The 12,967-nt window shown below is 51.7% G+C and overlaps 1 protein-coding gene across 1 annotated transcript in view; it reads right to left on the bottom strand.

Moving 5' to 3' along the window:
* LOC115327173 overlaps positions 1-12,967 on the bottom strand; it is a 99,275-nt gene that overhangs the window by 34,808 nt on the left and 51,500 nt on the right. The window lies entirely within an intron of this gene.

Here is a 12,967-nt window from a genome sequence, read left to right as displayed (position 1 = left end):
TCAGCCTTTCCACTCTGGTGAAGAAGTAAGACCAGCGAAGCTGTACTATGGTCAGACGACCTCAAGGACGACGTCTAGGACGACCTCAAGGACGACGCTTAGAGGAATTCAGCCTTTCCACTCTGGTGAAGAAGTAAGACCAGCGAAGCTGTACTATGGTCAGACGACCTCAAGGACGACGTCTAGGACGACCTCAAGGACGACGCTTAGAGGAATTCAGCCTTTCCACTCTGGTGAAGAAGTAAGACCAGCGAAGCTGTACTATGGTCAGACGACCTCAAGGACGACGTCTAGGACGACCTCAAGGACGACGCTTAGAGGAATTCAGCCTTTCCACTCTGGTGAAGAAGTAAGACCAGCGAAGCTGTACTATGGTCAGACGACCTCAAGGACGACGTCTAGGACGACCTCAAGGACGACGCTTAGAGGAATTCAGCCTTTCCACTCTGGTGAAGAAGTAAGACCAGCGAAGCTGTACTATGGTCAGACGACCTCAAGGACGACGTCTAGGACGACCTGAAGGACGACGCTTAGAGGAATTCAGCCTTTCCACTCTGGTGAAGAAGTAAGACCAGCGAAGCTGTACTATGGTCAGACGACCTCAAGGACGACGTCTAGGACGACCTCAAGGACGACGCTTAGAGGAATTCAGCCTTTCCACTCTGGTGAAGAAGTAAGACCAGCGAAGCTGTACTATGGTCAGACGACCTCAAGGACGACGTCTAGGACGACCTCAAGGACGACACTTAGAGGAATTCAGCCTTTCCACTCTGGTGAAGAAGTAAGACCAGCGAAGCTGTACTATGGTCAGACGACCTCAAGGACGACGTCTAGGACGACCTCAAGGACGACGCTTAGAGGAATTCAGCCTTTCCACTCTGGTGAAGAAGTAAGACCAGCGAAGCTGTACTATGGTCAGACGATCTCAAGGACGACGTCTAGGACGACCTCAAGGACGACGCTTAGAGGAATTCAGCCTTTCCACTCTGGTGAAGAAGTAAGACCAGCGAAGCTGTACTATGGTCAGACGACCTCAAGGACGACGTCTAGGACGACCTCAAGGACGACGCTTAGAGGAATTCAGCCTTTCCACACTGGTGAAGAAGTAAGACCAGCGAAGCTGTACTATGGTCAGACGACCTCAAGGACGACGTCTAGGACGACCTGAAGGACGACGCTTAGAGGAATTCAGCCTTTCCACTCTGGTGAAGAAGTAAGACCAGCGAAGCTGTACTATGGTCAGACGACCTCAAGGACGACGTCTAGGACGACCTCAAGGACGACGCTTAGAGGAATTCAGCCTTTCCACTCTGGTGAAGAAGTAAGACCAGCGAAGCTGTACTATGGTCAGACGACCTCAAGGACGACGTCTAGGACGACCTGAAGGACGACGCTTAGAGGAATTCAGCCTTTCCACTCTGGTGAAGAAGTAAGACCAGCGAAGCTGTACTATGGTCAGACGACCTCAAGGACGACGTCTAGGACGACCTCAAGGACGACGCTTAGAGGAATTCAGCCTTTCCACTCTGGTGAAGAAGTAAGACCAGCGAAGCTGTACTATGGTCAGACGACCTCAAGGACGACGTCTAGGACGACCTCAAGGACGACGCTTAGAGGAATTCAGCCTTTCCACTCTGGTGAAGAAGTAAGACCAGCGAAGCTGTACTATGGTCAGACGACCTCAAGGACGACGTCTAGGACGACCTCAAGGACGACGCTTAGAGGAATTCAGCCTTTCCACTCTGGTGAAGAAGTAAGACCAGCGAAGCTGTACTATGGTCAGACGACCTCAAGGACGACGTCTAGGACGACCTCAAGGACGACGCTTAGAGGAATTCAGCCTTTCCACTCTGGTGAAGAAGTAAGACCAGCGAAGCTGTACTATGGTCAGACGACCTCAAGGACGACGTCTAGGACAACCTCAAGGACGACGCTTAGAGGAATTCAGCCTTTCCACTCTGGTGAAGTAAGACCAGCGAAGCTGTACTATGGTCAGACGACCTCAAGGACGACGTCTAGGACGACCTCAAGGACGACGCTTAGAGGAATTCAGCCTTTCCACTCTGGTGAAGAAGTAAGACCAGCGAAGCTGTACTATGGTCAGACGACCTCAAGAACGACGTCTAGGACGACCTCAAGGACGACGCTTAGAGGAATTCAGCCTTTCCACTCTGGTGAAGAAGTAAGACCAGCGAAGCTGTACTATGGTCAGACGACCTCAAGGACGACGTCTAGGACGACCTCAAGGACGACGCTTAGAGGAATTCAGCCTTTCCACTCTGGTGAAGTAAGACCAGCGAAGCTGTACTATGGTCAGACGACCTCAAGGACGACGTCTAGGACGACCTCAAGGACGACGCTTAGAGGAATTCAGCCTTTCCACTCTGGTGAAGAAGTAAGACCAGCGAAGCTGTACTATGGTCAGACGACCTCAAGGACGACGTCTAGGACGACCTCAAGGACGACGCTTAGAGGAATTCAGCCTTTCCACTCTGGTGAAGAAGTAAGACCAGCGAAGCTGTACTATGGTCAGACGACCTCAAGGACGACGTCTAGGACGACCTGAAGGACGACGCTTAGAGGAATTCAGCCTTTCCACTCTGGTGAAGAAGTAAGACCAGCGAAGCTGTACTATGGTCAGACGACCTCAAGGACGACGTCTAGGACGACCTCAAGGACGACGCTTAGAGGAATTCAGCCTTTCCACTCTGGTGAAGAAGTAAGACCAGCGAAGCTGTACTATGGTCAGACGACCTCAAGGACGACGTCTAGGACGACCTCAAGGACGACGCTTAGAGGAATTCAGCCTTTCCACTCTGGTGAAGAAGTAAGACCAGCGAAGCTGTACTATGGTCAGACGACCTCAAGGACGACGTCTAGGACGACCTCAAGGACGACGCTTAGAGGAATTCAGCCTTTCCACTCTGGTGAAGAAGTAAGACCAGCGAAGCTGTACTATGGTCAGACGACCTCAAGGACGACGTCTAGGACGACCTCAAGGACGACGCTTAGAGGAATTCAGCCTTTCCACTCTGGTGAAGAAGTAAGACCAGCGAAGCTGTACTATGGTCAGACGACCTCAAGGACGACGTCTAGGACAACCTCAAGGACGACGCTTAGAGGAATTCAGCCTTTCCACTCTGGTGAAGTAAGACCAGCGAAGCTGTACTATGGTCAGACGACCTCAAGGACGACGTCTAGGACGACCTCAAGGACGACGCTTAGAGGAATTCAGCCTTTCCACTCTGGTGAAGAAGTAAGACCAGCGAAGCTGTACTATGGTCAGACGACCTCAAGAACGACGTCTAGGACGACCTCAAGGACGACGCTTAGAGGAATTCAGCCTTTCCACTCTGGTGAAGAAGTAAGACCAGCGAAGCTGTACTATGGTCAGACGACCTCAAGGACGACGTCTAGGACGACCTCAAGGACGACGCTTAGAGGAATTCAGCCTTTCCACTCTGGTGAAGTAAGACCAGCGAAGCTGTACTATGGTCAGACGACCTCAAGGACGACGTCTAGGACGACCTCAAGGACGACGCTTAGAGGAATTCAGCCTTTCCACTCTGGTGAAGAAGTAAGACCAGCGAAGCTGTACAATGGTCAGACGACCTCAAGGACGACGTCTAGGACGACCTCAAGGACGACGCTTAGAGGAATTCAGCATTTCCACTCTGGTGAAGAAGTAAGACCAGCGAAGCTGTACTATGGTCAGACGACCTCAAGGACGACGTCTAGGACGACCTCAAGGACGACGCTTAGAGGAATTCAGCCTTTCCACTCTGGTGAAGAAGTAAGACCAGCGAAGCTGTACTATGGTCAGACGACCTCAAGGACGACGTCTAGGACGACCTCAAGGACGACGCTTAGAGGAATTCAGCCTTTCCACTCTGGTGAAGAAGTAAGACCAGCGAAGCTGTACTATGGTCAGACGACCTCAAGGACGACGTCTAGGACGACCTCAAGGACGACGCTTAGAGGAATTCAGCCTTTCCACTCTGGTGAAGAAGTAAGACCAGCGAAGCTGTACTATGGTCAGACGACCTCAAGGACGACGTCTAGGACGACCTGAAGGACGACGCTTAGAGGAATTCAGCCTTTCCACTCTGGTGAAGAAGTAAGACCAGCGAAGCTGTACTATGGTCAGACGACCTCAAGGACGACGTCTAGGACGACCTCAAGGACGACGCTTAGAGGAATTTAGCCTTTCCACTCTGGTGAAGAAGTAAGACCAGCGAAGCTGTACTATAGTCAGACGACCTCAAGGACGACGTCTAGGACGACCTCAAGGACGACGCTTAGAGGAATTCAGCCTTTCCACTCTGGTGAAGAAGTAAGACCAGCGAAGCTGTACTATGGTCAGACGACCTCAAGGACGACGTCTAGGACGACCTCAAGGACGACGCTTAGAGGAATTCAGCCTTTCCACTCTGGTGAAGAAGTAAGACCAGCGAAGCTGTACTATGGTCAGACGACCTCAAGGACGACGTCTAGGACGACCTCAAGGACGACGCTTAGAGGAATTCAGCCTTTCCACTCTGGTGAAGAAGTAAGACCAGCGAAGCTGTACTATGGTCAGACGACCTCAAGGACGACGTCTAGGACGACCTCAAGGACGACGCTTAGAGGAATTCAGCCTTTCCACTCTGGTGAAGAAGACCAGCGAAGCTGTACTATGGTCAGACGACCTCAAGGACGACGTCTAGGACGACCTCAAGGACGACGCTTAGAGGAATTCAGCCTTTCCACTCTGGTGAAGAAGTAAGACCAGCGAAGCTGTACTATGGTCAGACGACCTCAAGGACGACGTCTAGGACGACCTCAAGGACGACGCTTAGAGGAATTCAGCCTTTCCACTCTGGTGAAGAAGTAAGACCAGCGAAGCTGTACTATGGTCAGACGACCTCAAGGACGACGTCTAGGACGACCTCAAGGACGACGCTTAGAGGAATTCAGCCTTTCCACTCTGGTGAAGAAGTAAGACCAGCGAAGCTGTACTATGGTCAGACGACCTTAAGGACGACGTCCAGGACGTCCTCAAGGACGACGCTTAGAGGAATTCAGCCTTTCCACTCTGGTGAAGAAGTAAGACCACCGAAGCTGTACTATGGTCAGACGACCTCAAGGACGACGTCTAGGACGACCTCAAGGACGACGCTTAGAGGAATTCAGCCTTTCCACTCTGGTGAAGAAGTAAGACCAGCGAAGCTGTACTATGGTCAGACGACCTCAAGGACGACGTCTAGGACGACCTGAAGGACGACGCTTAGAGGAATTCAGCCTTTCCACTCTGGTGAAGAAGTAAGACCAGCGAAGCTGTACTATGGTCAGACGACCTCAAGGACGACGTCTAGGACGTCCTCAAGGACGACGCTTAGAGGAATTCAGCCTTTCCACTCTGGTGAAGAAGTAAGACCAGCGAAGCTGTACTATGGTCAGACGACCTCAAGGACGACGTCTAGGACGACCTCAAGGACGAGGCTTAGAGGAATTCAGCCTTTCCACTCTGGTGAAGAAGTAAGACCAGCGAAGCTGTACTATGGTCAGACGACCTCAAGGACGACGTCAAGGACGTCCTCAAGGACGACGCTTAGAGGAATTCAGCCTTTCCACTCTGGTGAAGAAGACCAGCGAAGCTGTACTATGGTCAGACGACCTCAAGGACGACGTCTTGGACGACCTCAAGGACGACGCTTAGAGGAATTCAGCCTTTCCACTCTGGTGAAGAAGTAAGACCAGCGAAGCTCTACTATGGTCAGACGACCTCAAGGACGACGCTTAGAGGAATTCAGCCTTTCCACTCTGGTGAAGAAGTAAGACCAGCGAAGCTGTACTATGGTCAGACGACCTCAAGGACGACGTCTAGGACGACCTCAAGGACGACGCTTAGAGGAATTCAGCCTTTCCACTCTGGTGAAGAAGTAAGACCAGCGAAGCTGTACTATGGTCAGACGACCTCAAGGACGACGTCTAGGACGACCTCAAGGACGACGCTTAGAGGAATTCAGCCTTTCCACTCTGGTGAAGAAGTAAGACCAGCGAAGCTGTACTATGGTCAGACGACCTCAAGGACGACGTCTAGGACAACCTCAAGGACGACGCTTAGAGGAATTCAGCCTTTCCACTCTGGTGAAGAAGACCAGCGAAGCTGTACTATGGTCAGACGACCTCAAGGACGACGTCTAGGACGACCTCAAGGACGATGCTTAGAGGAATTCAGCCTTTCCACTCTGGTGAAGAAGTAAGACCAGCGAAGCTGTACTATGGTCAGACGACCTCAAGAACGACGTCTAGGACGACCTCAAGGACGACGCTTAGAGGAATTCAGCCTTTCCACTCTGGTGAAGAAGTAAGACCAGCGAAGCTGTACTATGGTCAGACGACCTCAAGGACGACGTCTAGGACGACCTCAAGGACGACGCTTAGAGGAATTCAGCCTTTCCACTCTGGTGAAGAAGTAAGACCAGCGAAGCTGTACTATGGTCAGACGACCTCAAGGACGACGTCTAGGACGACCTCAAGGACGACGCTTAGAGGAATTCAGCCTTTCCACTCTGGTGAAGAAGTAAGACCAGCGAAGCTGTACTATGGTCAGACGACCTCAAGGACGACGTCTAGGACGACCTGAAGGACGACGCTTAGAGGAATTCAGCCTTTCCACTCTGGTGAAAAAGTAAGACCAGCGAAGCTGTACTATGGTCAGACGACCTCAAGGACGACGTCTAGGACGACCTCAAGGACGACGCTTAGAGGAATTCAGCCTTTCCACTCTGGTGAAGAAGTAAGACCAGCGAAGCTGTACTATGGTCAGACGACCTCAAGGACGACGTCTAGGACGACCTCAAGGACGACACTTAGAGGAATTCAGCCTTTCCACTCTGGTGAAGAAGTAAGACCAGCGAAGCTGTACTATGGTCAGACGACCTCAAGGACGACGTCTAGGACGACCTCAAGGACGACGCTTAGAGGAATTCAGCCTTTCCACTCTGGTGAAGAAGTAAGACCAGCGAAGCTGTACTATGGTCAGACGATCTCAAGGACGACGTCTAGGACGACCTCAAGGACGACGCTTAGAGGAATTCAGCCTTTCCACTCTGGTGAAGAAGTAAGACCAGCGAAGCTGTACTATGGTCAGACGACCTCAAGGACGACGTCTAGGACGACCTCAAGGACGACGCTTAGAGGAATTCAGCCTTTCCACACTGGTGAAGAAGTAAGACCAGCGAAGCTGTACTATGGTCAGACGACCTCAAGGACGACGTCTAGGACGACCTGAAGGACGACGCTTAGAGGAATTCAGCCTTTCCACTCTGGTGAAGAAGTAAGACCAGCGAAGCTGTACTATGGTCAGACGACCTCAAGGACGACGTCTAGGACGACCTCAAGGACGACGCTTAGAGGAATTCAGCCTTTCCACTCTGGTGAAGAAGTAAGACCAGCGAAGCTGTACTATGGTCAGACGACCTCAAGGACGACGTCTAGGACGACCTGAAGGACGACGCTTAGAGGAATTCAGCCTTTCCACTCTGGTGAAGAAGTAAGACCAGCGAAGCTGTACTATGGTCAGACGACCTCAAGGACGACGTCTAGGACGACCTCAAGGACGACGCTTAGAGGAATTCAGCCTTTCCACTCTGGTGAAGAAGTAAGACCAGCGAAGCTGTACTATGGTCAGACGACCTCAAGGACGACGTCTAGGACGACCTCAAGGACGACGCTTAGAGGAATTCAGCCTTTCCACTCTGGTGAAGAAGTAAGACCAGCGAAGCTGTACTATGGTCAGACGACCTCAAGGACGACGTCTAGGACGACCTCAAGGACGACGCTTAGAGGAATTCAGCCTTTCCACTCTGGTGAAGAAGTAAGACCAGCGAAGCTGTACTATGGTCAGACGACCTCAAGGACGACGTCTAGGACGACCTCAAGGACGACGCTTAGAGGAATTCAGCCTTTCCACTCTGGTGAAGAAGTAAGACCAGCGAAGCTGTACTATGGTCAGACGACCTCAAGGACGACGTCTAGGACAACCTCAAGGACGACGCTTAGAGGAATTCAGCCTTTCCACTCTGGTGAAGTAAGACCAGCGAAGCTGTACTATGGTCAGACGACCTCAAGGACGACGTCTAGGACGACCTCAAGGACGACGCTTAGAGGAATTCAGCCTTTCCACTCTGGTGAAGAAGTAAGACCAGCGAAGCTGTACTATGGTCAGACGACCTCAAGAACGACGTCTAGGACGACCTCAAGGACGACGCTTAGAGGAATTCAGCCTTTCCACTCTGGTGAAGAAGTAAGACCAGCGAAGCTGTACTATGGTCAGACGACCTCAAGGACGACGTCTAGGACGACCTCAAGGACGACGCTTAGAGGAATTCAGCCTTTCCACTCTGGTGAAGTAAGACCAGCGAAGCTGTACTATGGTCAGACGACCTCAAGGACGACGTCTAGGACGACCTCAAGGACGACGCTTAGAGGAATTCAGCCTTTCCACTCTGGTGAAGAAGTAAGACCAGCGAAGCTGTACTATGGTCAGACGACCTCAAGGACGACGTCTAGGACGACCTCAAGGACGACGCTTAGAGGAATTCAGCCTTTCCACTCTGGTGAAGAAGTAAGACCAGCGAAGCTGTACTATGGTCAGACGACCTCAAGGACGACGTCTAGGACGACCTGAAGGACGACGCTTAGAGGAATTCAGCCTTTCCACTCTGGTGAAGAAGTAAGACCAGCGAAGCTGTACTATGGTCAGACGACCTCAAGGACGACGTCTAGGACGACCTCAAGGACGACGCTTAGAGGAATTCAGCCTTTCCACTCTGGTGAAGAAGTAAGACCAGCGAAGCTGTACTATGGTCAGACGACCTCAAGGACGACGTCTAGGACGACCTCAAGGACGACGCTTAGAGGAATTCAGCCTTTCCACTCTGGTGAAGAAGTAAGACCAGCGAAGCTGTACTATGGTCAGACGACCTCAAGGACGACGTCTAGGACGACCTCAAGGACGACGCTTAGAGGAATTCAGCCTTTCCACTCTGGTGAAGAAGTAAGACCAGCGAAGCTGTACTATGGTCAGACGACCTCAAGGACGACGTCTAGGACGACCTCAAGGACGACGCTTAGAGGAATTCAGCCTTTCCACTCTGGTGAAGAAGTAAGACCAGCGAAGCTGTACTATGGTCAGACGACCTCAAGGACGACGTCTAGGACAACCTCAAGGACGACGCTTAGAGGAATTCAGCCTTTCCACTCTGGTGAAGTAAGACCAGCGAAGCTGTACTATGGTCAGACGACCTCAAGGACGACGTCTAGGACGACCTCAAGGACGACGCTTAGAGGAATTCAGCCTTTCCACTCTGGTGAAGAAGTAAGACCAGCGAAGCTGTACTATGGTCAGACGACCTCAAGAACGACGTCTAGGACGACCTCAAGGACGACGCTTAGAGGAATTCAGCCTTTCCACTCTGGTGAAGAAGTAAGACCAGCGAAGCTGTACTATGGTCAGACGACCTCAAGGACGACGTCTAGGACGACCTCAAGGACGACGCTTAGAGGAATTCAGCCTTTCCACTCTGGTGAAGTAAGACCAGCGAAGCTGTACTATGGTCAGACGACCTCAAGGACGACGTCTAGGACGACCTCAAGGACGACGCTTAGAGGAATTCAGCCTTTCCACTCTGGTGAAGAAGTAAGACCAGCGAAGCTGTACAATGGTCAGACGACCTCAAGGACGACGTCTAGGACGACCTCAAGGACGACGCTTAGAGGAATTCAGCATTTCCACTCTGGTGAAGAAGTAAGACCAGCGAAGCTGTACTATGGTCAGACGACCTCAAGGACGACGTCTAGGACGACCTCAAGGACGACGCTTAGAGGAATTCAGCCTTTCCACTCTGGTGAAGAAGTAAGACCAGCGAAGCTGTACTATGGTCAGACGACCTCAAGGACGACGTCTAGGACGACCTCAAGGACGACGCTTAGAGGAATTCAGCCTTTCCACTCTGGTGAAGAAGTAAGACCAGCGAAGCTGTACTATGGTCAGACGACCTCAAGGACGACGTCTAGGACGACCTCAAGGACGACGCTTAGAGGAATTCAGCCTTTCCACTCTGGTGAAGAAGTAAGACCAGCGAAGCTGTACTATGGTCAGACGACCTCAAGGACGACGTCTAGGACGACCTGAAGGACGACGCTTAGAGGAATTCAGCCTTTCCACTCTGGTGAAGAAGTAAGACCAGCGAAGCTGTACTATGGTCAGACGACCTCAAGGACGACGTCTAGGACGACCTCAAGGACGACGCTTAGAGGAATTTAGCCTTTCCACTCTGGTGAAGAAGTAAGACCAGCGAAGCTGTACTATAGTCAGACGACCTCAAGGACGACGTCTAGGACGACCTCAAGGACGACGCTTAGAGGAATTCAGCCTTTCCACTCTGGTGAAGAAGTAAGACCAGCGAAGCTGTACTATGGTCAGACGACCTCAAGGACGACGTCTAGGACGACCTCAAGGACGACGCTTAGAGGAATTCAGCCTTTCCACTCTGGTGAAGAAGTAAGACCAGCGAAGCTGTACTATGGTCAGACGACCTCAAGGACGACGTCTAGGACGACCTCAAGGACGACGCTTAGAGGAATTCAGCCTTTCCACTCTGGTGAAGAAGTAAGACCAGCGAAGCTGTACTATGGTCAGACGACCTCAAGGACGACGTCTAGGACGACCTCAAGGACGACGCTTAGAGGAATTCAGCCTTTCCACTCTGGTGAAGAAGACCAGCGAAGCTGTACTATGGTCAGACGACCTCAAGGACGACGTCTAGGACGACCTCAAGGACGACGCTTAGAGGAATTCAGCCTTTCCACTCTGGTGAAGAAGTAAGACCAGCGAAGCTGTACTATGGTCAGACGACCTCAAGGACGACGTCTAGGACGACCTCAAGGACGACGCTTAGAGGAATTCAGCCTTTCCACTCTGGTGAAGAAGTAAGACCAGCGAAGCTGTACTATGGTCAGACGACCTCAAGGACGACGTCTAGGACGACCTCAAGGACGACGCTTAGAGGAATTCAGCCTTTCCACTCTGGTGAAGAAGTAAGACCAGCGAAGCTGTACTATGGTCAGACGACCTTAAGGACGACGTCCAGGACGTCCTCAAGGACGACGCTTAGAGGAATTCAGCCTTTCCACTCTGGTGAAGAAGTAAGACCACCGAAGCTGTACTATGGTCAGACGACCTCAAGGACGACGTCTAGGACGACCTCAAGGACGACGCTTAGAGGAATTCAGCCTTTCCACTCTGGTGAAGAAGTAAGACCAGCGAAGCTGTACTATGGTCAGACGACCTCAAGGACGACGTCTAGGACGACCTGAAGGACGACGCTTAGAGGAATTCAGCCTTTCCACTCTGGTGAAGAAGTAAGACCAGCGAAGCTGTACTATGGTCAGACGACCTCAAGGACGACGTCTAGGACGTCCTCAAGGACGACGCTTAGAGGAATTCAGCCTTTCCACTCTGGTGAAGAAGTAAGACCAGCGAAGCTGTACTATGGTCAGACGACCTCAAGGACGACGTCTAGGACGACCTCAAGGACGAGGCTTAGAGGAATTCAGCCTTTCCACTCTGGTGAAGAAGTAAGACCAGCGAAGCTGTACTATGGTCAGACGACCTCAAGGACGACGTCAAGGACGTCCTCAAGGACGACGCTTAGAGGAATTCAGCCTTTCCACTCTGGTGAAGAAGACCAGCGAAGCTGTACTATGGTCAGACGACCTCAAGGACGACGTCTTGGACGACCTCAAGGACGACGCTTAGAGGAATTCAGCCTTTCCACTCTGGTGAAGAAGTAAGACCAGCGAAGCTCTACTATGGTCAGACGACCTCAAGGACGACGTCTAGGACGACCTCAAGGACGACGCTTAGAGGAATTCAGCCTTTCCACTCTGGTGAAGAAGTAAGACCAGCGAAGCTGTACTATGGTCAGACGACCTCAAGGACGACGTCTAGGACGACCTCAAGGACGACGCTTAGAGGAATTCAGCCTTTCCACTCTGGTGAAGAAGTAAGACCAGCGAAGCTGTACTATGGTCAGACGACCTCAAGGACGACGTCTAGGACGACCTCAAGGACGACGCTTAGAGGAATTCAGCCTTTCCACTCTGGTGAAGAAGTAAGACCAGCGAAGCTGTACTATGGTCAGACGACCTCAAGGACGACGTCTAGGACAACCTCAAGGACGACGCTTAGAGGAATTCAGCCTTTCCACTCTGGTGAAGAAGTAAGACCAGCGAAGCTGTACTATGGTCAGACGACCTCAAGGACGACGTCTAGGACGACCTCAAGGACGATGCTTAGAGGAATTCAGCCTTTCCACTCTGGTGAAGAAGTAAGACCAGCGAAGCTGTACTATGGTCAGACGACCTCAAGAACGACGTCTAGGACGACCTCAAGGACGACGCTTAGAGGAATTCAGCCTTTCCACTCTGGTGAAGAAGTAAGACCAGCGAAGCTGTACTATGGTCAGACGACCTCAAGGACGACGTCTAGGACGACCTCAAGGACGACGCTTAGAGGAATTCAGCCTTTCCACTCTGGTGAAGTAAGACCAGCGAAGCTGTACTATGGTCAGACGACCTCAAGGACGACGTCTAGGACGACCTCAAGGACGACGCTTAGAGGAATTCAGCCTTTCCACTCTGGTGAAGAAGTAAGACCAGCGAAGCTGTACAATGGTCAGACGACCTCAAGGACGACGTCTAGGACGACCTCAAGGACAACGCTTAGAGGAATTCAGCATTTCCACTCTGGTGAAGAAGTAAGACCAGCGAAGCTGTACTATGGTCAGACGACCTCAAGGACGACGTCTAGGACGACCTCAAGGACGACGCTTAGAGGAATTCAGCCTTTCCACTCTGGTGAAGAAGTAAGACCAGCGAAGCTGTACTATGGTCAGACGACCTCAAGGACGACGTCTAG

Source organism: Ixodes scapularis, unplaced genomic scaffold, assembly GCF_016920785.2.
Source record: "Ixodes scapularis isolate PalLabHiFi unplaced genomic scaffold, ASM1692078v2 PGA_scaffold1__304_contigs__length_218370807, whole genome shotgun sequence".
Classification (NCBI taxonomy): Eukaryota; Metazoa; Arthropoda; class Arachnida; order Ixodida; family Ixodidae; genus Ixodes; species Ixodes scapularis.
This window is presented reverse-complemented; position numbering and strand designations above follow the sequence as displayed.